Here is a 25,637-nt window from a genome sequence, read left to right on the forward strand (position 1 = left end):
CGGTAAGGATTTGGTTTCTAGTCTAGCTCTGCCCACCCCCTACCCCCACCATTAGACAATGGAGTCATGGGTTTGTCTGAAGCGTCATCATTTCTTTTTTTTTTCCTAAAGATTTTTATTGGGGAATTGGGGGAAGGGGAATAGACAAGTTGCTGTCTTTTTGTTCTTCAGTCTAGTTGTGGAGGACGTTGCTTCACTGGCCCAAGTTGGCACCATCATTGCGCTCTTCCCGGGCGAGGCAGATCAGTCGCCGGCTTCTGGACAGCCGCTCACGCTGGCTGCTGGCCACTCACACTGGCTGCTGGCCACACACGGTAGCCCATGGCAACCCACTGCCACAGGGGCTGCAGCCTACACCATTGCCAGCTACTCACGGCAGCCCAGCTCCAGGTTGAGCTGTTGTTCAGCATCTTAGCTGTGGAGGGCAGTGTCACTGGCCCTCATATGTGGGATCCAAACCGGGGCCCTCTGGCGTCCCAAGCCAGCTCTTAACCATCGTGCCACTCGGCGGGCCCTGAAGCGTCATCATTTCTAAACGATGTCAGAACTGTCTCCCAGTCTTGAGTGTGTCTGTGATGTTATCGTTATTGGATGATTCAGGTCTTTGGTAGTAACTAATAACTAATAACCACTTCCATTTTTTTCTCCATCCCGTCCTTCACACTGCCTTCAGGGTACGCATTGCGAAAGATTTTATCTTGCTCTTTTCCACAGAAGTCCTGAGTAATTTCTGGATGACGATAGGAAAAAACTCACCATAGACGGATTCTTAGCTGCCTTTTTCTTTTTCCCTGAGTTCTCTTTTACATGTATTTTCTGCTTCAGCCAGTTTCCTAAAAGGAAACCAAAGCAAAGCAAGCTGACTGAACCAGCCAACCAATTGACCAAGCAACTCGCTAAGCAAACAACACAAAAAAATAGCTTTTTAGCTTTGCGGTCTGGATCAGAATTCATGTTTTCCTTCTTTCTGCGTACCCAATCTTATTTCTCCTTCAAGGCCTGATTTAGCACTTTGACCTACAGGAAGAGTTTCCAGATCTTTCTAAAATGTAGCCAGCTCTCCTTTGAGTGCGTGACAGTTTTGATCTGTATCCCTCTCTTGAAATCTTTTACCAAGAGTCTTTTATTCTTGGCTTACATTGTAATTTGGCCCTTATATATTTATTGTTTACTTGTTCATAGGTTTACTCCTTTTATTCCCAACAAGAATATAGGCTTTTTGAAGAAAGAATCAATTTGTACACTTCTTCGTAGTATTCTTGGTACATGCACCCAGCAAATATTTGTCAACATTTTCTGTATTTTAGAAATATTTTATTTTCATAGAATTAAAACAACCCATTTTTTTTTCTGGTGCAAAAAATAATGTTGAATGCAAGTTAAATGATTTTTTTTCTAGAAAGGCACTATGCAGTAAAATTATGTGAATAAAAACTGATACAGATTTATATGTCAGACCCTAGGATTAATAAGTAAGTACTATTCTCTCATTGGGTTCCTATTATGGGGTGCTACCCATCAGATTCTTACTATGTAACAAGCACTGTGTTTAGCTTGGTGAAACTCAAGAGACACTGGGTCTTCTGGCTCTTGCTAAGGCCATTCAGCTCACTGTCACATGCAATATAAACACATAGCAATGAAACGTGATTTCTGCATCTCCCAGCGCTGTTTTGAAGATCCTGAAAAGTATATTCAAGGGACTTGGCAATAGGATACAGAGGAAAATGTCCTAGAATTCTAACCTAAAATACCTTTCTTAGCAAAACTTCCCCAAATTTCTCTTTATATATCTGGATATTTTTATTCTTCAGAAGCCTTTTGGTGCCATTTATTCTTTCTCCTTCTCTCATCTTTTTTAATACTCCGTTTTCTGCATTATTGTAACGTGTACCCTGAAACCCTCGGAGCCAGACAACGCAAAGCCTGAGCAAGAGAGAGGCAGAAGGCTGTGGATATTTTCACCTCCGTCACATACGCACGTCTGCCCCGGGTCAAAGGTGCTGTTTCCACAATGTAGGGAGGAAAGTGAAGGTTAGGGGGACTACATAACGTGCCCAAGGTGACTGTCCCAGTTAATATTACTGCATAAGAAGTCACTCCAGAGCTTAGCAGGGTTCAGATACCATTTTATTAGTGTCACAGCTTTTGTGGGTTAGGAAGTTGGATGGGCACAGTGGGAACGTGAGCTGGCACTTCAGCTGGGGGCGATGGACGTCTGGGCTGAAATCTTTGGGGACGGCTTCCTTTTCTCCGTGCGGTTGCTGACATGGCCGTGGCCTGGGCTTTCCGCTGTCCTTTGCTTTTCCAGGTGCGCTCTGTGCGTGCGCCAGTTTGGGCTTCCTCAAGGTGTGCGGTCTGGGTTCTAAGAGCAAGCGCTCCAAGAAAGGAAAGCAGACAGTGGGCTGTTTTTATGACCAAGTCACATCCTCTGGGCCCTGTTGGTCTGGGCAGCTGTAAAGGTCGGCCCAGGTTCAAGGCAAAGGGATATATACCTTATCACTTAATGGGTGAGTGTCAAGGCGCATTGTAGGAAGGGCATGGAGGTTGGGAGACAGTGGTGCAGCCATCTTTGGAAAAATACACTTTTCCAGAACCACAGAGGTAGTCAGTAACCGAGCAGGGATTTGAACCAAGTTTTCTTCTAACTCCGGTTCCCAGCATGTTTAATCACTATTCTAAAAATCCGTTTTCCAGTGTTAGTAAAAATCCTGTCACCATGTAAAATTGTACTTATGACATTTTAGATATCAGTATGTTATCCAAAATGATACGCATTTGCAAAAATGTTAGAGTGTACAAGAAAAGTTTGCCAAAAACTATTTTAAATTTACATTCTCCAGATAATAATGGGGAAGTCTCTTTATTTCCTTCCAAAACCACATCTTCCTAATGCGAGTGTGGGGGTTCGGCTTACATTTAGTGGCTCTGATATTTTTAAATGAAATGTGAAATATAATTTAGTGCTTGAAACATGAAGCAAGTCTGACAGCTGTGCTCTGTTTCCATGAAGCTGTCTATTCATAGGGATCATTCTGTTTAGCAGGGAAGGCTGTTAGGAGATAGCTGCAGATGCAAGTACACATGGATTACTGGCTAGTAACTGGTGTTTACTGAGCACTTACTATGTGCTATGTTATTTCTATAGTTTACCATTGGGAATGCTCTCAGTGATGACATGGGAAAGGAGCTCTCATTATTTCATTTTGACAGATTGGAGAAGCTTAGACATGTTTTGCTAATTTGTCCAGGATCACACAGCTGGTAGAGCCGCATACTTAAACACGATGTTCTCCTGCTTCTGTAATGTCTGAACCATGAAGCAGCCTCATTCACCTTTTGGGTACCCAAACTCCAAACATTCCCCAGATGGGACTTTGACATGATACACCCTCACCTGTCCAGACCTTGGTGATATTCACGACTTCTCTATGAGGTCACTATGGTTTAGGAAATGCTTGGCATATATAACTTTTGCTACTCATAAAGATCTGTGAGGCCTGTCTCACTTCCCACATTTTATAAATGACGGGTGGCTTCGGAGGTTAATGACTTTGGTGTCACTATAGGGATTGTGCCTTCAAGTATTCCACTACTTCTTGCCCCTTAGTGCCTCTCCCTCTCCCTCCTCCACCCCCGCCCCTCACTTAGTGAGGTGAGAATTAGCTGGAAGAAATGATAGGACTAATCATTTTCTGTAACTGTGCCTTTCAGACTTATGAAATCTGTGTTCATGGAAGATTTGAAATCCAGTAGCTTATGCTCTATTCTAGCTTAATCGGACAGCTTATCTCTTACATGTTATCGCAGCCTCTGGTGAATGATGAGAATTAACATAGGGATGAGCTGAAAACCATTCGTGCCTTAATTTAAAATTTCTGAGAATAAATATAGACTCGATTATGTAAGCAGTGTTCAGTGCCAGGGTGAGGATATGGCCTGAGCAGCCCTGCTCCTGAAACGACAGAAAGGAGCTGGATGTCCTCTTCTCCTGCACAGTCCAATCGAATGCCCCCTCCCCCATATATACATTGAATTTACAAGAGCCCTTCCTGTTGTTTATTGATTTTAAAACTCTTTTCCCAACGGTCTCGCCATGGACATCTCTGCTTGGACCATCAGTGATGTAGTTGATGTTAGGGAATTGTTTTCTGAACGTTTTGACTAACTGTAAACACCCAGGCCGTCTTCATGGTTTGGGCTGACCGCTCACCAGGTACATGTTACTCGCACGTGGAACCCTCTCTGTTTTTACAGTTCTGAGCTTTTGACTCGACACACCATGTGATGGTGCCTGGAATGCGCTGCCCCCCCATCCCCCCGCCCCAAGAAAGATGTAATAGCACTGAAGAAAGTCTAGGAAAAGCAAAGTGGAGATTCTCTAACTAAGGACGTACTAAGAGGGCCACGATTAAGTTTGGAAATAAAAGAGTTTAAAAGCTGTGATGAACAGGGAGTCTTACAAAATGGTAGAAGTTTGAGATTTGAGGTTTGCATATCAGGTGCATGCAGATACAGGCTGGTCATATAAAATGGTTAAAACTTTTACAGCAAAATCAAGAGTGTTCTATTCATAAGCTGTTGATAAAAGGAAGCTGGTGGCATTCAGGGCATATTTGTAACTTTCGGAGGTTGACGTCATGGTGGATTACCGTTGCGTTCCATCACACACCATCTGTTGGTGATACTGTCTGTGATGGAAGTCTGGGCATGTTGCCACAGCATGACATGACTTTGGTACCTACCTGTCTTGTCTTTCCCTTTGTTCTTCTCTGTGTGGACATGTATATAGATTATAAATTGTCTTGTCTATTATCTTTGATTCTTTTCTCTTAGTAGTTCTGATCAAGGAGTATATGAGAATTTTTTTTAATTGATGCAACGGCAGGTGTTATTAAGAAAAAGCTTGTGCAGATGATTTATAGGTAAGCTCTATTGCCAAATTTCGTTCCGTCTAGCACATTTAATCGATATCTACATCTGTATCTGTATCCTAAATAGGTACAGAAATAGGTCCCATATTGTAATGAGACCTATTTCTTTGGCTGATAAATCAGTCCTGTTACTTTATACTGAGGCCTTATGTTCTGATTGCACTTTATTTTTTTGCGTGCCTCCTATTGGATCCCCAATGCCTACGTTGTATCTGTGTGTCCCGAGGCTGCGGTTTGGGGAGATTTCACATAAGGCGCTGAACGTGCCAGCAAGGAGCTGAGGACTCGGCAGATGAGCCGTGAATGGTGAAGCCAGCCCTGCCAGGTGCTGTTCTCGGCGTCTTCTGTTGACCTTGGGCACGTTGGGAGTCCTGAGCCTGCTGTGTAGCTATTACCTGCTGAGTTCCGAGTGTGTGCCTTTTTACGACCTCATGTGATAACGGTAAATGTGGCACTCTGCAGTGGCTTGGCACTTAAGAAAAATCATGCTGTAATCTTGAGGAATAGCGAAGATATTAGAACTGTGGGGGTGTCAGGCTGTAATAGATACAAACAGTGCTGACCTCACGGGAAGACCAGTTTTATAGACGAGACAAATAATATGGGAGAAAACAACCACTGAATAAAAATAAGTACCAGCGGTGTAGCCAAAGCATCCCTGGTGTGTGTCAGGGATGACAGTCACATGTTGACAGTTGAGGATGAGAGCTGGGACACAGCAGAAAATTATGCTTGGATCTTACAACAGGATATTACATTTGCTTCACTCGCTTCTTATGTCTGAGACATAATTGAGTGTTCTTCAATATGTTTTCCTTCCCCCAAGCAAGTGTGCCCTGACCCACTTACAGAACTTTTGTGGCAATTTTAGATGAAGGGTTAAGGGAGAGGGTCATGAGTCTGAGATAGTAACAGAAAATTTAATTTACTTGGTGGATCTCCTTGGCCGTTTGAAGTCTCCTGGCAAAGGATTGATACGGTTTTGCTTAGCCTGGGTCTTTTCTTTTAGCTTGAAAAATAACATTTGTTAACAAGTTCTTAGAGCTGGTCTTGGGTGAAGGGTTTTATTTGAAAATAAGGGTAAATTCAGTTTTATCTAATTTGTAGAGTGCTCAAAAATGAACTACCGTTGTGTGCTGTATCTGTTCAATTTAATACACGTAAACAATATTATGGGTTGCAACTTTAGGTGAGACCCCACGGGAGATGTTTTGGAGGAAAAAAATACCTCCAATAGAAAAGCAAAATGCAAAATCATTTAACTTTCCTTTAAAACCATCACCTTTGTCTCTCATCTCGTTTTGCAACTAGGATCATCTGAAGAGACCCACATCCATCTCTAATCTCCAAATAGCTACATGTGCATAAAATCTTAATGTAACAGTAGACTAGAGCCTGCACGGGGTTTTGGCTTGGAAGAAATTTAACTACACACATAAGCTTACGAAAATTCACAGCCCAGCCTGAAAAAGCTTCAGAACTGCCCAGAATGGGGAAGGTAGCCCTCAGATTTCTGAGGGGAAGAAGTAATTGGTTTTAGGGAGGTAGGACAGGCAGTGTGGGACTGTGTTCTCTAAGTGTATTACGCTTTGCGGGGTCCTGGCGACTCCTTGGGGAGTTTTGTTAAAACACAGAGTGCCGATCATTCGGTCCGAGGTGGCAGCCACGTTTCTGTTTGTAACAGGCTCCCAGGTGAGGCCAGTGCTGCTGGTGTGAGGCATGTATTCTGAGTAGGAGGGGACCAGAGGGGACATGTCCTGCCCCACTCCTGAGGTTTAATCCTGGTTCCGCCGACTAGCTGGTTTGTCCTGACAGCTCTCTCGACCTTCCCGACTGCTTACCTGTAAATTGAACCCATTTGATAGGAAAATTATAAACATAAGGGGTAATGCGCCAAAGCACACTTTCCCTGCATCACCTCTGAGGACCGTGGCAATACATAAAAAGGCTATTGAAATTAGATGAACTCTCATTGACCATCATTATCATTAGTTACTATTTTTTTTGGTGGGATGTGACCACTTTTTGACTAATATTTGTTGAATTGTTCCAGATATAGGGAAAAGAAGAGATAAGTACTAAGTAAGTAGGATGGCAGCAACAGAAAGGCAGGATTGTCATGGAGATCCATCCAGAGCAGTTAGTTATCCAGGTGTGGTCCCACCTGGCAGCACACGCCTCATCTGGGAGCTTGTCAGAAATGCAAGGCTTCGGAGCCCGTCCAGACTTACTGAGTCTGCGTGGCCCACCTGTGACCTAACAGGCTCTCTGAGTCACGCTAGGAGACTCTGAAGCCACTAGTATGTGAGAGACACTGATGAATGGGTACAAACTGCAGCCCTGGGAGGAGACGGGTCTGTGATGTGGTCTGGAAAACCATTCCTGGCTGTGAGCTCTGAACGGACCCAATTCCATGCTCTGTGTCCAGCTCTTCACATCAGTAAAGGGTTCTTCTCAGAAAGTATTAAATATGAATTCTGATGAAACAGCAAGATGGTAAATTACCAGGAGCCCAGGAGCGGGGTACTCGTGGGGATGGATTCAGGGCAGAGGTTACTAAGAACAAAGAAATATAGGGACATTTGGTAGACTCTAGGGGTCAAGGAAAGCCGATTTGAACAGAATCAGATCAGTGACAAGCATCCGAAGTATTTAAAATCAAAATTAACAGGCACAGTAACTTACTCCTTTGTACTTCTCTGTCCTGTGTGCATTAATGAAATAGAAACTGTTACTCTGCTGCAGGAAGTGCTCAAGAAACCATCAGGATTTTAAAGTATATGAGAATGTAGAGGATGATACAGACTAACGTCCCCATAAATCCAGGAGCCTCAGTGCACCAGGAGATAATAAATAACGCTTCAGAGATTGTAGATGAGAACAGCTATGAGAAGATTCAGTGGTCACTCGAAGATGCAGCTGTAAATTCGAGCCTGTGACCTCTGCAATCGAGGGCGTCTCTCAAGTTCTTGAAATCTGTTTGTCACACACTGCTTTCAGTCAGGCTTCCACTTAAGTCTGTCTGTCTCCACCCACGAGCCACCACGTTGTAAAGAAGGGGTTCTTAAAATAGAAAAAGAACACCAGCTTTATGAAGATGATGTAACGTCTCTTGATGTCCTACCGGAATGTTTTGCATTTCAATAAGGTCTAAGAGATCAGGGACTATCACTGGGTTACAGGCAGCCATGTGAGTGAGCCACGTAACCAAACATTTTTAAAGTTCGCGTGTCAGATGTGTCTCAGTTCAGGGTAGGACGAGGGAGGGAGAGAAGGCGAAAGGGAGTGCAGCGTGTAGCGTGTCATATCTACAGGCACCGACGCTTGGAAGGCATCCCTGTGCATATCTTAGTTACATGGGCATCATAAAAACCAGAGCCGTGTTTGCTTGTGGCCCTGTGTCAACAAGCTGAGCGAGCGTTGGTGCAGTTCACGGAGGGCAGCTCAGGTCTGACCGGTGCAGGCTGGCCCGGCCCTAGTCACCGAGGAGGAGTGTTTAATGAGCTGATGGCGCTGGTGGTGCCCGAGCAGCACCCAGCAGGACTGAACTGCGCCCTCAGTGTCTCCTGCATCCTGTGTGCTGCTATTTTCCTTGTCTATGTGTGGTGTGAGGATGAGGGGTGTTTGTCAGGCTTCATGAAAAAGAGTCCTTTCTTCCTTGGCCAACGTGAACGCGAGGCGTGCTTTTTTGGTGGAGAAAGGATACTTAACCATCGATGAGGCTTTTGGGGGTGAGGGTGTCTCAAATGTTTTTGTTTTTATACCGTAGACAAACAAGTCCAGTTGAACTCACATACTTCCTTAGTCTGGGAGTTAGTTTCTCCTCACTGCGTCCATTATGTTAATTTTATACACTATTAGACAATAAGGTATGAATTCAGTGCCTTTATTTTCAAGTTTGCATCTTTATTTCCGGCATATCGACTGGCGCTCAGTATTGGTTAAATGTATTAACAAATCAGTGAGTAATGATTCAGTGTTTCTTAAAGGGACATTGTAGAGTTAGCGGAAGACGGGTCTGTTCTTTAAAAGCAATTGTGATGAGCTTTGAGATGCTGAAGGTCACATTACTTGGAATCGGAATTAATATTATGAGATTTTATTGAATGAATGTGAATTTAACTGTATCCCATCTATTGTTTTATCAATGCGGAAACAAAAGGGGTTAACTGATTTTCTCATAGTTTCATGTGTAGTTTGCCAGAGAGCTGTTACTGGAATATATTTTTGAAACGTTTTTATTATAGGGCATTTCAAACATTTACACAAGTGGAGGAGATAGTATAATAAATCCCCTATTTCCATCAGCAGCTACAAGCATTTTCGATTCATAACCAATAATGTGTTATCATTACCCCACCCATATCCCCCCATTCCTAGATTACTTTCATGCAAATCCCAAAAATCATATTCTATATTTAGCTCTAAATGATGAGACAAAATATTCACAGTACCATTATCACACCTTAATATCATATCTTAATAACTTCTTCATACCATTTTATGTCCAGTTAATGTTCACAATTCCTTGTTTGTCTTATACATTTTTTTACATTTCTTTTGTTTGGACCGATATTCTAATAATGTCCACACATTAGTTATCTCTTAAGTATCTTTTAATCTATAGGTTCTCCCTCCCCCGTCTCCCTCTTTCTTTCCCTTGCTCTCCATTTTTTTTTAGTTGTTGTCCATGAAACCGGACCATTTGTCCTGTTTTACCAAGTCTGGATTTTGCTTGTTGCCTAGAATATAATTTTCTAACATAAAAATTGTCATTTAGACCTATTAAAACAAAACAAAACAAAACTTAGGAGCAAAAGATGAGACTATATTAGAAAATGTTTCCATAATGTAGGCTTTTTTTTTAAAGTTTGAAACGGTGTACCATCATATTTATTTCCATTTGAAAAAATGGGGAACAGCTTCAAAGGTAACATCTCAAGAAGGTTTTACCACAGGGTTCCTGAGAATGACCTTATTAATTTTCTGAAGTGTTTGTTTCTCTTCTTTCTCTTTGATACTTGGATGAAAATCAACTTTTAATTAATGCAGGAAAAATACAAATCAGAGCTGTGACAGGAACTTTCTGAATGCTTAAGTGTTTCTGTACTGATTAGACCAAATCCAAAGCCGTTATATTAATTCTTGCAATTATTCCGTTTTTTTATTAACCATTCAGAAGGCGAAGCACATGGATGTGAAAACCCCCAGTTTTCTAAGATGTGATGTCATGAGATGCTCAGGAATAGCTGGTGACATGCCTGGGGGGAGGAGCCTCATTATTTGACCTCTCCGGGTTATGTGACCCACAGAGCTCCAGCTCTTCTCTCTGTAGGCTTCTGAGTGATTCTCGCAGAGATTTATAATGATATGTTACACTCAACTCCTGTATTCTCACTTTATTACATAAAAACAATGATACTAAAATATGTAGTAAAGGGGTATGGAATGTTAACTACGGATCACACATACGTGGAATTAGTGGATCCATCTAAATTGTGATAATATCTGAACAATGGATGCTACACGTAAAATTTCTTGAAGAACAAAGCGGTGTCCCTCGTTAGAGATTTCTCTTCTCCTTTTGCTCCTTTGCTGACCTGAGTTTCTTTTGGGCATTAGTTTCTGCAGCTGTGAAAACACTATCATCTTATGCAGAAAGCTGTGCAGAAAGTTCACATTGGATTTCTTTTCATTACAAAACACCAAGAGGGAAGGCGGGACAGAGGATATCAGGACTCTGAACTTGGGCTTCAGTTTTGACTTGCCATCTAAAACACTCCACAGTAAAAAAATATTTTAAAAGCTCGAGTTTTATTAATTTCACCCTGTGGTCACTGAAATCTCATTAAAATAGGAACTACATATTCACCCATGTTTCCTTCAGGCTGCGCTCAATGAAACACCTTAAAAATAAAATCAGAAAGGGTGCATAATTGAAAGGCTTATATTTGGTGTTTTCATGGAACAGAAGTGGTTATTTTGTTTATTTCAAGGGTAAAAACCATTTACTGCATAACTTTGTTCTCAAAAAGAATGTTTAATGGCCTCCAGATGTTGTTTTTTTTTTCAAAAATAAAATTATCATAGAATGCAAAAATTTCAGTTATAATAAGTTATTTTATTTATAAAAAGGGTGAAAAATTAATAACCCAATTCTATGATTCCAACAATTATTATATCATGCCATCAGAACTAACTAGAACACTTGGAGATAAACCCCTCGTAAGTCCCAGAGGGCTCCAGGTAGCTGAAGGTTGATACTTTAAACATCGAAGGTTTAAACATTACAACAATTTTGAATTTGTTATATTCCTCTGTGAAACTATGATTTAATCCTTTCCTGATGGTGCTGGATCCTGAGCGTTATCTTATCTTCAGCCTTAAATTTCTCAATTCCATTTCCCATAAGACTTCCAGAGGCATCTGACTAAGGATAAAACTTTTGGAACCTCTCTTCAGTGGTCTTCTGCAGCTTTCAGGATACAGTCCCATCTCCAGCATGCGAGAGATGACACTATTTTATGCCTGATCCTCGCAGGCCCCTCCATCTGTACCTTTCACCACACCGCCCTCCGCCTTAGGTTCTTGTCCCCCAGACCCAGCTCTCGCGTACATGTCTCTGTTACACACAGTGTGCAGGCTGCCTGGCGTCCCTCCCCTACTCTTGGTTTGGTTAAATCTTAAATAGGCAGATTTATCTTCCTTCTTCCCGCTCACCTCCTTTCTGCCTCCCCCACACACCGACGACCCCTAACCCATTGCCTATGATGCCATGTTGTAATTGACTACTTGTTTGTCATACTTATAAAATGGTAAATATTATATAGAGAGGGACCATTTGTCGTTGTTTTTCCAGCATCTAGCATGGTCTCTTACACCTAAGGACCAATCAGTAAATGGTGGTGGTTGTTGAATGAATACCTGACATCATAATTACTGGAGTTTAATGAAGAATATAGGTATTTCATCACATGCTGTGCTTTTTTAACTACCGTATTTGCCGGCGTATAAGACGACTCGGCGTATAAGACGACCCCCTAACATTTCCACTCAAAATACAGAGTTTGTTATATGGTTGGCTGTGTGCAATTTTGTGAGTGTGGTAAAATCGCATAACAGCAAAATCGCATAACAGCCGAGCATACACCCAGCAGCGCTGCTGATGCCTGAACGGTATGTGGAATGAAGTGGGCGGGCATCGGGAGGCCACTATGGCATGGGGCAAGCACTATGGGCAGTCTATCTGAAGTGTACCTGGCGTATAAGATGACCCCCCACTTAGAGGCATATTTTTCAGCGCCAAAAAATTGTCTTATACGCCGGCAAATACGGTATTGAGTTTTCATATTATAGCTCTGTACATTCTTTCTCTATTTGATTGTCATTGGTCACTTGATCCTACAGTGTATCTGACTGTGGTAGCTATATCTTTTTCTGATTTGATGATTTTCATATACTTTTCTTCCTATGGAGAATTCTGTTTGTGGCTAGAACTATTTGTTTCTAAGTGCATTAACTAATCCTGTTGGGGAGCTGATTAATTAAAGGCTGTGATTGTTTGATTTTATAATACTCTTGGTTTGCTATGTCTTCCTTGAATTCTTGATGATCTCAGTCAATCATGGTTTTATTCAAAAACAGCTTCCACTACTTCTCTAGAACGAGCAAACTGCCATCATGTGCTATTAGCACAAGCTTACTAAAATAAGTTTAACCAGGACTATTTAAATGTTAAAAGCAAAACAAAGACAACAAAAGCTCTAAATTAAAATTGACAAGGATAAGTAAAAAAAATCCCAACACCCATCCTCTGTTTATAGAAAGATATGTTGCATCGTATTGTTACCTCGCATGATTAGTTTTTACAATAAGAATTAGGATGGTATTTATTTTTAGAGTTCATAAGGACCCGTTTTCTAAGTGAAGCCATGTGAGTGTTTCATATTGATCTTGTAGCTTATAGATGAGAAAGCTGGTACACGGGAAACTAAATCTTTGTTTGGAACCTCCAATTGGGACCATTTTTAGTGGTCATTCTACATACCACTTTTCATTAACTCTGTTTCTAAGTTAGTTATCATTTAACCCCCCTCTTCCCCATAGCCTATTAAAAAAAAAAGTATCATGTTGATATGCTGTGTCTTTTTTCTTGGGTTGTCTTCTGCCATTGCTGGGACTATGGGACTTAAGTTCATCTTCCCAAGCAGTTTGCTTATTCAGTTCTCAGCAGAGGGCCCAGGACTGACAAGTGACATGCATTTTAGGCAGCAGCAGGGGCAGGAGGTTGTGGGGAGAGTGCTGTACAAATGTCCTCAACCTTGAAGAAACGTCAGGCGTTTCTTCGCTGCTTGAAATTAGGTCCCACGAGTGGATGCGGAGCTTGCTGGGAGATCCCCTGTGTGCTCAGCAACCAACAGTTTGCGGGAGAAGAAAAGTATTTCATCAACCCCCTGAGCGGCCGTGATTGGCCTCCACTCATCTTACACACTTGTTTCTGCACAAAACAAGGCAAATGAACTATTTTAACCTTTTTTGATAAAGAAATCACATTTGTCTTTAACAGGGTTTGAAATCCCACACAGTATGGATCGTAGATGTTAACGGTAACATGTCGGCAGACAAGGTACACGAGACAGTTAAGCCGAGGGATGTATTTTAGTGGTAGGCCGAGAATGAATTGTTCTTAAATGACCCAGATGACCAAGGTGACAGGATTTGATGGGACGTGCCTCGCTAAAGAGGCTTTCAAAACTTGGAATTCAACTCCTCTTCAAATCTCTTCACTCCTTTCCAACGATCCTTGTAGTTGGGCTTAATGATCGTTGGTGGCTGGTGTTTTAAAGAAAGAAGAAACGACTCGTATGTTGTGGAGGAAAAACCAAGGTTTCTAGATTAAGATCCTTGTGCTACAGAAAACAGACGAAGGGCAGCAAGGCAGCACCGGGGGACAGTTCCCAGGCCCCTAGGCATTGCTGTTCGCGCCGGGGGCCTAAGTCAGGAGGGTCAGCGCCAGGCTTGCGTCTAAACCGCAGGGGCCTGTCAACCAGCCACCTGCCCAGCCAGTGAAGTCAGCTGGCCTCTCCTGGGAACTGCGACTCTTTGGAGACATGACCTATATAGTTTTGACTGAAACCCTACTCTGCCTGCCTAAAAATAAATGGAGATGGTTTATGGTTCGTACAATGCTGTATATTTTATAGAGCGAGTTCAACATAGAATTTTATGTAACATTCACAGGGACATTGAGGGGTGTGATCATCTCGAATTCATTGATGAGGTTCACAGAGATTAGGCTACTTGCTGAATAACTGGGATGCGATTCGGATTTTCTGATTGCAAATTCAGAGCTCTCTGCCATTTTCCGTCTGTATTTTTACCTGATTGTCACAGTGGCCATCATCTTGGAGAGAGCATCCTTGTAGTGATCAGGAAATCCTATCTTTTTCTAAATCTCTTACTGTTTTTTCAGCTTTTTACAGACTGTGGCTTTTTCTCTTTATGCCAATACATTGACCCACCCTGTATTTTAAAATTCGCAGATTGGATGTGATGCAAAGATACACTATGACTCTTTTGTTTTACCTTACATATTTTAATATGAGGTACTGGGGCTTTTTATGATGCCAGTCTCTGATTTCATGCTCAGATTGTGTGTGACATCAAGTGATTCATTGCCCTTTGGGATATTCTGGTTAGGAAAATGTTGGTTTCTGGTTATAGAATTTTGGAATGTCTAGGACCCTGTGAATGAAAGTCTCCTCATGGTCATATATTTTTATCTGAAGAAGCCAAATTATTTTCTCAGTGGAATGTTTTTATTATAGTAAATGTTTATGGACCGTTTTAAGAAGTGACCCTCCCCCCTGCCACACACACACACACACACACACACACACACACACAGCCTCTTTCCCACCCCGACAGGTTTATTAATTTACGTAGACTGTATATCTTTATAGTATAAAATGGTCCACCTTAAAAGTGAGGGTTTTTAAAAAAAATTTTGATTGAATGTATTGGGGTGACATCGGTTAGTGAAATTGCATAGGCTTCCAGAGTACATTTCTATAATACATCATCTGTGTATCACATTGTGCGCTCATCACCTTGAAAACACTGTCTTCATCAAGTAATGATTTGAAATGAACTTGCACAACTGAGATTTTTGTATGATTTAAGAACACAGGAATCCAAAATGGAGGGTGATATTTTCTAGAAATGAAATATCACGTGCCTGTCTTTTCTGGTGACACACTTAACAGGGTGTGCTTTATAACACCCCTAATTTAACCAATAGATAAACATAGTGTTCTGTGGGGCATGTGTGTGTGTATCATCTATAATAGTGCTTTACATTATAAAGATGCTTCATATTCATTATAAGAATACTTGGAATACGAAGTGGACTAGTAGCATTTTGACAACCTCCCAATTTTCATTAAGCTGGGAATTTACAGTATTTTATTCAGCTACTTCTCTCATATTTACTTTACTGTTTGTTTTTTTTTAAAGATTTTTATTGGGGAATTGGGGGATGGGAACAGACAAGTTGCTGTCGTTTGTTCTTCAGTCTAGTTGTGGAGGACGTTGCTTCCCTGGCCCAAGCTGGCACCATCATCGTGCTCTTCCCAGGTGAGGCAGATCAGTCGCCGGCTTCTGGACGGCCGCTCACTGCGGTTGCTGGCCGCTCACGCTGGCTGCTGGCTACACATGGTAGCCCATGGCAACCCACTGCTCAGTGGCTACAGCCTACACTGTCGCAGGCAACCCCCGGCAGCCCAGCTCCAGGTTGAGCTGTTGTTCAGCATCTTAGCTGTAGAGGGCAGTGTCACTGGCCCTCATATGTGGGATCCAAAACAGCGCCCTCTGGTGTCCCAAGCCAGCTCTTAACCAACGTGCCACTCGGCCGGCCCTACTGATAGTTCTTTTCAGTTACACAAAAGAGGAGAAGGAAATGAATATGCTGCCATGAAATGTTAACCTGGTTTTGTAAGACCTCTGGATGGTGTGGACTTTTAGTGGAGAATGGTTAACAGAAGGCAAACATTTCAGAGTGGATTGAGGTCAAGGTCAGGTCTACAGCTACAAGCAGATGGCAGCTTCAGAGGGACTCACCTACAAGGGAAAAGCAAATCTACCTCCAAAATCTTTTATACGTATATATTTATTTTAATTAAGCTTTTACTGTTTTTTTTTTAGAGCAGTTTCAGATTCATAGCAAAACTGAAGGAAAGGTACAGAGATTTCCCGTGACCCCACACATCAAAGCCTCCCCCATTATCAACACCTTTCAAAGTGTACGTTTGTTCAGTTGTTGGACCATCATCGACGTGCCACAATCGCCCAAGTTCCATAGCTTACCTTAGGGCTCACTCTTGTTGATGTTCTACATGGTGTGGGTTTTGACAAATGTAGCCACCATTATGGAATCAAACAGTATTTTCACTGCCCTAAAAATCATCGGTGCTCTGTCTATTCATCTCCCCACCCACCCAATGCATACCACCCACTAATATTTTTACTCTCTGGATAGTTTGCCTTTCCCAGAATGCCATAGAGTTGGAGTCATACAGTATATAGCCTTCTCAGATTGGCTTCTTTCACTTAGTAACATGTATGTAAGTTTTCTCTGTGTCTTTTCATGGCTGACAGCTCGTTTTCGTTTCAGTGCTGAGTAATATTTCATTGTCTGGATGGACCATGGTTTGATTTACTCATTCACCTGTGAAGGACATCTTGCGTGCTTCCTAGTTTTGGCAATCAGGAGTAATGCTGCTATAAACATCCATGTACATGTTTTGTGTGGCCATAAGTTTTCAGCTCCTTTGGGTAAAGACCAAGGAGCATGACTGCTGGATTGTGTGGTAAGAGTATGTTTACTTTAGTAAGAAACCACCACACCACCTTCCAGAGTGGCTGCACCATTTTGTAGTCCCACCAGCAATCAATGAGACTCCCTGTTAGTCCACATCCTCGCCTGGAACTCGTCAGGGTTCCAGATTTGGGCCATTTAGTAGGTGTGGACTGGTTTCCCGTTGTTGTTTTAATTTCCATCTCCCCGATGACATACTACTGTGGAGTATCTTTTCATAGCTCATCTGTCACCTGTATATCATATTCTTTGGTGAGGTATCTGTTGAGGTCTTCGGCCAATTTTTAATTGTGCTGTTAGTTTTTTTATTGTTAAATTTTAAGCGTTCTTTGTATATTTTGGGTAACAGCCTTTACCAGATGTGTCTTTTGCAAATATTTTCTTCCAGTCCGTGGCTCATCTTCTCATTCTCTTGACATTGTCTGTCACAGGGCAGAGTTTTTAATATTAATGAAATCCAGCTTATTCAACTTATCAATTATTTCTATCATGGATCACACTCATGGTGTTGTGTTTAAAATGTCATCACCATACCCAGTATCATTTAGGTTTTTTTATACATTATCTTCCAGGAGTTTTACATTTTACATTTAGATCTGTAATCTAGTATGAGTTAATTTTTGTGAAGGGTGTAAGGTCTGTGTTTATATGCATTTTTGTTTTTTTTGTTTTTGGCATATGTATGTTCAGTTGTCCTCTACATGTGTTTTTAAAAGCTAAAAGTTATATGTTCTTTTCTGGATAACAAAAGAGAAAAAGTCTTACGGAAGTCTGAACACATGGCAAAATAATCTCTCTATTTAAACCTACTATATCTAGAATTGCACAGTTATACTCAGCAATGGATATTCTCTTTCTTGTACAGTAACAAGCAGTACCTTTCAGGTAAATTATAAGGCTGAACTTTCTAGCTTAATATTTCTAAATATCAATGAGGCTTGTCAATAATTTTAACTGTATACATTTTATCATTATAAGAATATATTTTATTTTGTCCTTTTCATATTAACCAATATAAACAGATGAACTACACATTTCCTTTTTCTATTTTCTTCACATTCATTATCGAAGTAGGTGTGATTATTATTTATGTTCATGTTAATTAATTTCTTGGTGCATTAGATGTGCTCTTGGATTTTAAATGATTCCATTTGGGCCCTAGTTATAATCCTAAACTGTAAGCACAAATGAAAAGTCTGTACCACTTGCAGACAAGTGAAACACTAATATTTCCCTTGGAAATTCTGAAGTTATTATCAGTGATCACTGAGGACTGGCTTAGACCTGCTAAGTCTCTGACGAAGAATATGCAACTTCTAGGAAGAGGAGAAGGAATTCAAACCTCGATAGCGGTGAAGCAAAGCAGGCGGAAGATTTCATCTTCCCTTCTGTTCCTGGAACCGAAATCTCGAACCCACTTAAGCATGAGGAAAGGGGAATTCATTGTCTGGCAAGCAGGAGGAATCAGGTGACATTTGCCCCTGGGCTGATGTGACATGTGTTTCTTGGATTAGTTCTGTTATTAGGCTGCTTTAATGAAGTACCATAGACTGAGTGGCTTATAAACAACCAAAGCACACTTCTCACAGCTCTGGAGGCTGGAAGTCTGAGATTCAGGCCCAGCACGGTGGATTCTGGGAAGAGCTCTCTTCCCGGTTGCAGGATGCTGACTTGTCCTCGTATCCTCACATGGTGGAAAGAAAGGGAGCTTGCTACCCTCTTACAAGGGCGCTAATTTCATTCTCAGGGGCTCCACCCTCATGGGCCAATGTTGGCATTTGTCATTCAGCAGTGTATATAGATCACTGAACACGTCAGCAATTTCCGTCATGTGACGGATCCGTCAAGAAGACTACAGGAAATTTGACGATTCTGTGAAGTTTGCATATTTTTAGAGGTATTCTGTGGCACCATTCAGTTCTTTAAAATATCCCCAAAATATTTTATTTAAATTATATTTGCCTATTTTGATCGTTACATTGTTTTTATAAGGAAATATCCTCCTTTTAGAATTAGGAAAGTGCCAGTAGAAATCACATAAGTATATTTTACTGCAATTCCAGCGTTTTCACCAGTTCTCATTCTGCAATCAAGTGGTAAAATGCAGATATTGTAGAACTGCCCCAGGGAAAAGTTGGTAATACGAGGAGATTTTCTGTGCTCATTTGGATTTACCCAGTGGTATAACATTGAATCATTGTGAAGGATCAGAAAATTCACCGAATGATTTCATCTTACTGTAAGATTCCTCACCAGGGCATTTCACACAGTTCTTGGCTGATGTTATTATATTTCAGTGACTTTGGAGAAGGGAAAATTTAGCGAATTCCTTTTTGTATATTTATGGACACAGAAGATAGGTCTCTGGGCAAAACAGAATGATGTCAACAACTAGAGCTTTATGTGTAGAAAAGTGCTAATGTTTTGGAAAAACACAGCTTAGCTTGGAGACTGTTTATAAAGTAAACTGTTCATGTAAACCTCTAATATTCGTGGGAACTGATTAGCGATCACAATATAGAGAACTTTCGTGTAGGTAGTTTATTTTGCTTTTTAATCAGCTCAGAGCACACTCTGCTAACTGGCACTTCTGTATCCTTACAGTACAATGATGAATGATGTTTACAAAATATCTCGAAGGAACTGTAAAAATCATTCAGTTTTTCTGTGTCATGAAAGTGGCATAAAACTGTATGCAAAATAACTGTGAAAAATGTGCTTTATTGTGTTAATATTTTATTTCAAAAATTACAATTATTATGAGATACTTCACTGGAATTTTCCACTTGTCAACCATATCATATAATACAGTTTACTGTGCTGACTTGATTTCCTATGTTTATGGATTATTGTGAGTTATTTTTTAGCCCAAGTTATTTTATTCTTGCATATTGCTAACAAAACATATGCCAGGCTTTTCACTTGAAAGCATGAGAATAGAGGTTAGTAAGACCATCACAGATCTTACAATGAAATGAAAAAATATTTATAAAACAGTCTTAATTTTTAAAAAAATTTATTAGATGATAGCTGCCATTCTCTAAGGTAACCCCGCTGCATTTTCCAAAAGTATATATTTCTTGTCACCTTTTGAAATCTTCTATCGGTGACCCACAAGACAATCCTCTGAACCTCTTCCCCTCTTGGAGTCTGTCCAGCCTGAGATGTGTTAGGCTGCTCCTTCCTAGATTTTGAAGTCAGAAGTTTATATCTATCTGAAATGGGTGTTTGTGGACTTTAAAATTCTCCTTGTAAGTCTGTAGAATTTCCAGAAGAAGGAAAGCTTTTGAATTATGATGGTATCGTGTTGAGGTCAGAAATCTGAATGACCTTTACTAATTCTAGGAGAGAAAGAGCTGGAGAAGTGGGTAAAAGAGGTGATCAGTATCGGATGGGGGAGGAGCTATTACCTGTAACTTGGGTTCAAAGTTACTTCTAAAATTTGTCACCTTTTACACCATTAGTATTTGTGTAGACTGCATAAAATGGCCAGGGATTCCTCCCATCTCTCTATACACACCCTTTTGCCAAGTACTTGGACAGTCTTCCCATCAGGAGATGGAGGGTAATTAATGAGACACAACGAAATGGAGTCTATTTCTCCATCCCTATTCATCTGGCTGACGTTGTAACTTGCTTTGGAAACAGATGAGAGCAGGAGATAAGCCCGGTCTCAGAAGACCTTGTGGCTACTGCTGTTGGTCTTGTGGCTCTGTCAGCACCATGTCAGGACACCAGCCCAGCCTCTTTGAAGGACAGCAGTCACGGAGACAGGTCCAACAAACTGGACATCTTGCTTATTGTCAGACAAGTGCTTGAAGCCATTTTAGACCTTCCAGCTGACACTGAGCAACTGGGTGACAGCAGCCATGCAAGGGGCCCCAGCTGAGACCAGCAGGACATCTGCCCAAATAGCTGTCCCCCAGAATTGTGAGCAAATATAATGGTGGTTATTTTCAGCTTATATATTTTAAGGGTTTTGTTATAGAGCAATGGAAAATTGAAGTGATAGTTCAGTATATTAAGTAAATATTTCACTATGCCTACGCTATACATCACCAGACACGACCTGAAAGACCTCATGCATTATTACTATGTTTAAATAATAGAGTCTACTACATTATGGGAAAAGGTTTTAGTGATGTGCTGAAAAGCCCTTTGATGGTACCTGGAATGAGGCTTATTAACGTTTGCTGAATCGCTTGGCCTTATTCTAAATTATTGCCCTCACTCCAGCCACTTGGTCATAGTTTGTGGCAATACTGTCAAAGATTTAATAATTCCCCTAATCAATTTTGTATGTGATGATGAAATTACCCTAAGGTTATGGAATGTATTTTATATTTACCAGTTGGGATACGTGTATCACTTTTTAACTTGTCTCTAGAGTGTTTTCAGTCATTTCAAACAGCAAGGTTCAGTGTCTAGACAGAATTCCTTTATGGGAAGGTGTATAGAATCTCTGGGGAGTAAATAGTCGAAGAAGAGTTTGTGTTCCGGGCAAAGATGAGCAAGTTCTGAAAAGGAAGCCAGCCTCCTTTCTACCGTTTTCTCCTCCTCATGTTAACATTTTTAGGTTCGGTGAAGTTTCTTGCCCGTTCAGATAAATTGGTTGTAAAAATGCCAACTGTTTCATGTGTTGCGTACATAAAATTAACTGAATGGATTCTTCGTGATTTTCGACAAAGGTTTGCACGATGTGATCGTTCGTTCAGTCCAGATCTAGAACATTCCAGGCACCTGACAAGGTGTACTTGTGTCCCTTCCCAGCTAACCTTCACCCCCATGCTTGCCCGCGAGCTACTGCTGATCTGCTCGTGCACAGCACTGTATTGCCTTCCTTAACCTTCCTCCTAACTGGAACCTCACAGTTGGTCTCTGCTCTTTGCGTGTGACTTCTTCCACTTGGCATCCCAGTTTAGAGATTCGTTCATCCTGTGGGTGCCGGTTGTTTGTTTCTTGGTGTTGCGAAGTGATATTCCAGTGTGTGGCCATAACACCGGCTCTTTTTCCAGTCACCTGTGGATGGGTGCCTGAGTTGCTTTCAGTTTTTTGACTGCTGATCAATAAGACTTTAATGAACATTTGCATCCAAGTCTGTATGGAGATAGGTTTTCATTTCTTTAGGGCAAGTATCTAGGAAATGGAATGGCTAGGTCTAAGGTTAACTGCGTGTTTCACTTTAGAAGATGCCACCAGGAAAGCTCTGGTAGTTTTAGATCCTTGCCATCGCTTGATCTTTGTCATTCTTGTAAATTTTAGTCTTTACAGTGAATGGGTAGTGCTATCTCATTATGGTTTAATTTGCAATTCTCTGATGATGAATAGTTTTAAACATCTTTTTATATTCTTTTTTTTTCTTTTTATGTTCTTTTAGTCACTTTATCTTGTTTTGCAAAGTGTCCATTGAAATCTTTTGCTCTTTTTGTTTGTTTGGGTGTTCATCATCTTCTCGATTTGTAAGAATATGTATTTTCTGGATACAAATCTTTTGACTGTTATCTATAGAATAGTTACTCCCTGGCAGTGGCTAACCTTTTATTTTCTTCGCTGTATGTAAGGAAGAGCTGAAGTTTTAAATTTCGATAACATCCAATTTATCAGTGTGTTTCTCTTATGGATTATCTTTTTTGTGTCACATCTGAAATATCCTCCAAGGCTGCAAAATTTTGCTCTTGTTTTCTTCTATATTTTTTATAGTTGTAACTTTTACATTTAGATCTATGGTCCATTTTAAGATGATTTTTGTATGTTATGTGGTAAAGGTCACGATGCATTTGTTTCTTTTCACACGGTTATGCAGTTGCACTGTTCATTTGAAAGCTCTCTTTCTTGCAGTGACTCACCTTGTCCACTTTGTTGCAATTGAATATACACATGTGGATCTGTTTCTGCACTCTCTATTAGCACAGGACATTTAAAAAAGAGTAACTATGATCTTTATTTTACTTTTTTTCTGATTACTTCTTAACACTTAGCTATCATTTAGTCCCACTGAGAAACTGACCCGCTAAGAGAATGAAACGTGGAAAGGAGGCTTGTAAAGGGGTGAAATAATGGCGTTAGGGCCGCCTCAGTAAGGAATGAAGATAGGGAGCTAACTGCGTGCACGAACCACCCGTGGGAGAGGGGTATTTCATAGGAAAGGTCTGTCCCGCTTCAAAGCATTTTTAAGAAATATTTTAATTAAAGAATGAATGAATTGATGTGGGAAGTGGAGTGGTGAATCAATTTTCTCTTATACATGACTACTATTTATTCCTACTTTTTAAAAAGGCTTTCAGCGGGTTTCAATCTAAGGCCCGTTTTGCATCGAGTCAATAACTGGAATACATTTAGATGCCATCTGGTAGGAGTTTCTCATTTTACGCATTAAGAACACATTTCAGCCCCCAGGGAGATAAGTAATGTGCAAGGCATAGAGTGAATGGTCAAAGCAGAGTCTCAATCCAGGTTATTGAACTTTTTGTGCAGGGTTTGGCTCCTTTCCACTGCTCTAAAAGTTTGGTTTCAAGCGCCCAAAATAGTGCTTTTAAATAAATAGTTGAATTGACTTTGGTATGCTAAAAAAAAAAAAAAAAGATTTAGAAATCTCTGAAGAAAGCCTTTTAGAAAGAAAAAAAAAAATCGTCCGGGGAGTGGATGTTTTACTAATTGTTAAATCTAATTCTTTCCTCCCCTCAAGGTCAATTTGGGTCCAAACAATGCTTAAAAACTTTGGAATCGTGTCCCGGATATAAAGCCTGATTGTCTAGTGCCCATTCAGTCAGAGATGCACCCACAATCCCAAGGAATTTGACCCCTTGTGTATTTTTTAACAGGGCTACTCCTGTAGAAATCAAATACCTGTGGTAGCGATAGGAAGCTAAGAAGTTGTGAATCATTTGTGGTTGTTTCTTTCTCTCTTTTGGCTGAACAGAAACTGCAAGCTAATTTACATAATCAGTACATAACAGATCAGAATAAAGATATTCAGCATCAGCTTGAGGAAACAGAATGGCTTTCACAGCCAAAGCTCGATTTGAAACTCAGCTAATTTGAAGGCAATAATGTTTAAAAGAATAAAGGTGTAGTGGAGAGATAGGCAAAGAGAGTTAGGGGTGCAGACGCGTGCGCAGAAGTCCCAATGTTCTGAGACAAGAGAATATTCTTTTTTCACCTTTTAATTATTTTTTTTGGTGAGAACACGTAAGTTCTACTTTCTTAGGAAATTTCAATCATACAGTGCAATGCTATCAAACATGGTCACCACGTTACACATTAGATCCTCAGACCTTTTTCACCTTACAATGGACAGTTTGAACCCTTTTACCAACTCTCCCAATTTCCCCTATCCCCAGCTTAATTCATTTTTCTTTTATGTAAGTGATAACATACAATGTTTGTCTTTCTCTCTCTGGCTTATTTCACTCAGCATAATGCCCTCTGGGTCCATGCATGTTATTGTAAATGAAATGGTTTCCTTCTTTTTTTTTTAGGTTGATTAATATTCCCTTTTCATGTATACCACATTTTCTTTATCCATTCATCTTTTGATAAGCATTTAGGCTATTTCCATAACTTAGCTATTGTGAATAATGCTGCAGTGAACATGGGGGTGCAGATATCTCTTCGAGATAATGATGTTGATCCTTTTGGGTACATACCTAGAGATTAGATTGCAGGATCATATGGTAGTCCTATCTTCAATTTCTGGAGGAACCTCTGTACATCTTTTCACAGTGGCTGCACCAGTTTACATTCCTGCCAACAGTACACAAGGGTCCCCTACTCTCCGCTCTCTTGCCAGCATTTGGTGTGTTTTTGATAATAGACGTCCTAACAGGTGTGTTTGGATTTGCATTTCTCTGATGATTCGTGATGTTCAGTACCTTTCGGCCATTTAGATGTCTTGTTTGGCAAAACGTCTATTTAGGTACTTTGCCCATTTTTAAATTGGGTTATCTGTATTTATTCTATTGAGTTATATGAGCTCCTTGTATATTTTGGTTATTATCTGTATATTTGGATATTTGGATAAGATACCTTAACAGATATCTATTTGCCAACATTTTCTTCCATTCCATAGGCTACCTTTTCATTTTGTTGGTGGATGGTTTCTTCTGCTGTATAGAAGCATTTTAGTTTGACACTATCCCATTTATTAATTTTTGCTTTTATTTCCTTGGTTTTTGGTGTCAAATTCTTGCCAAATGTCAAGAGGTTTATGCTTTGTGTTTTCTTCTAGGATCTTTAGGATTTCAGGTCTTATGTTAGGGTCTCTAATCCATTTTGAATTGATTTTTGTGCATGCTGTGAGATAGAGGTCTAGTTTCACTCTCCTGTATATGGCTGTCCATTTTTTCCCATCACCATTTATTGAAGAGACTGTCCTTTCCCCACTGTATATTGGCTTCTTCGTTGAAAATTAATTCACCATAGATATGCGTTTATTTTGGGACTCTTTTTTGTGTTCCATTGATCTATGTTTTTGTTTTATGCCCAGTACCATACTGTTTTGACTGCAATAGCTTTGTAATATAGTTTGAAATCAGGGATTCTGATACCTCCAACTTTTTTTTTTCTTTCTCAAGATTGCTTTGTCTATTCAGGGTCTTATGTAACTCCATTTCTGTGGGAAAAAATGCCCTTGGGATTTTGATAAGGATTGCATTGAATCTGTAGGTCACTCTGAGTGCCAAGGACATTTTAACAATATTAATTCTTCCTATTAATGACCTTCTGCTTTTCAATATGGAAACTTATGAAGATATGCATTAAAAAGAAGGGAATGTATTTTGTTCCCTTTTATAGCAAACTGGATTAAATTCAGCTACAGAAGAGCAATG

Source organism: Hipposideros armiger, unplaced genomic scaffold (genome assembly GCF_001890085.2).
Source record: "Hipposideros armiger isolate ML-2016 unplaced genomic scaffold, ASM189008v1 scaffold_37, whole genome shotgun sequence".
NCBI lineage: Eukaryota > Metazoa > Chordata > Mammalia > Chiroptera > Hipposideridae > Hipposideros > Hipposideros armiger.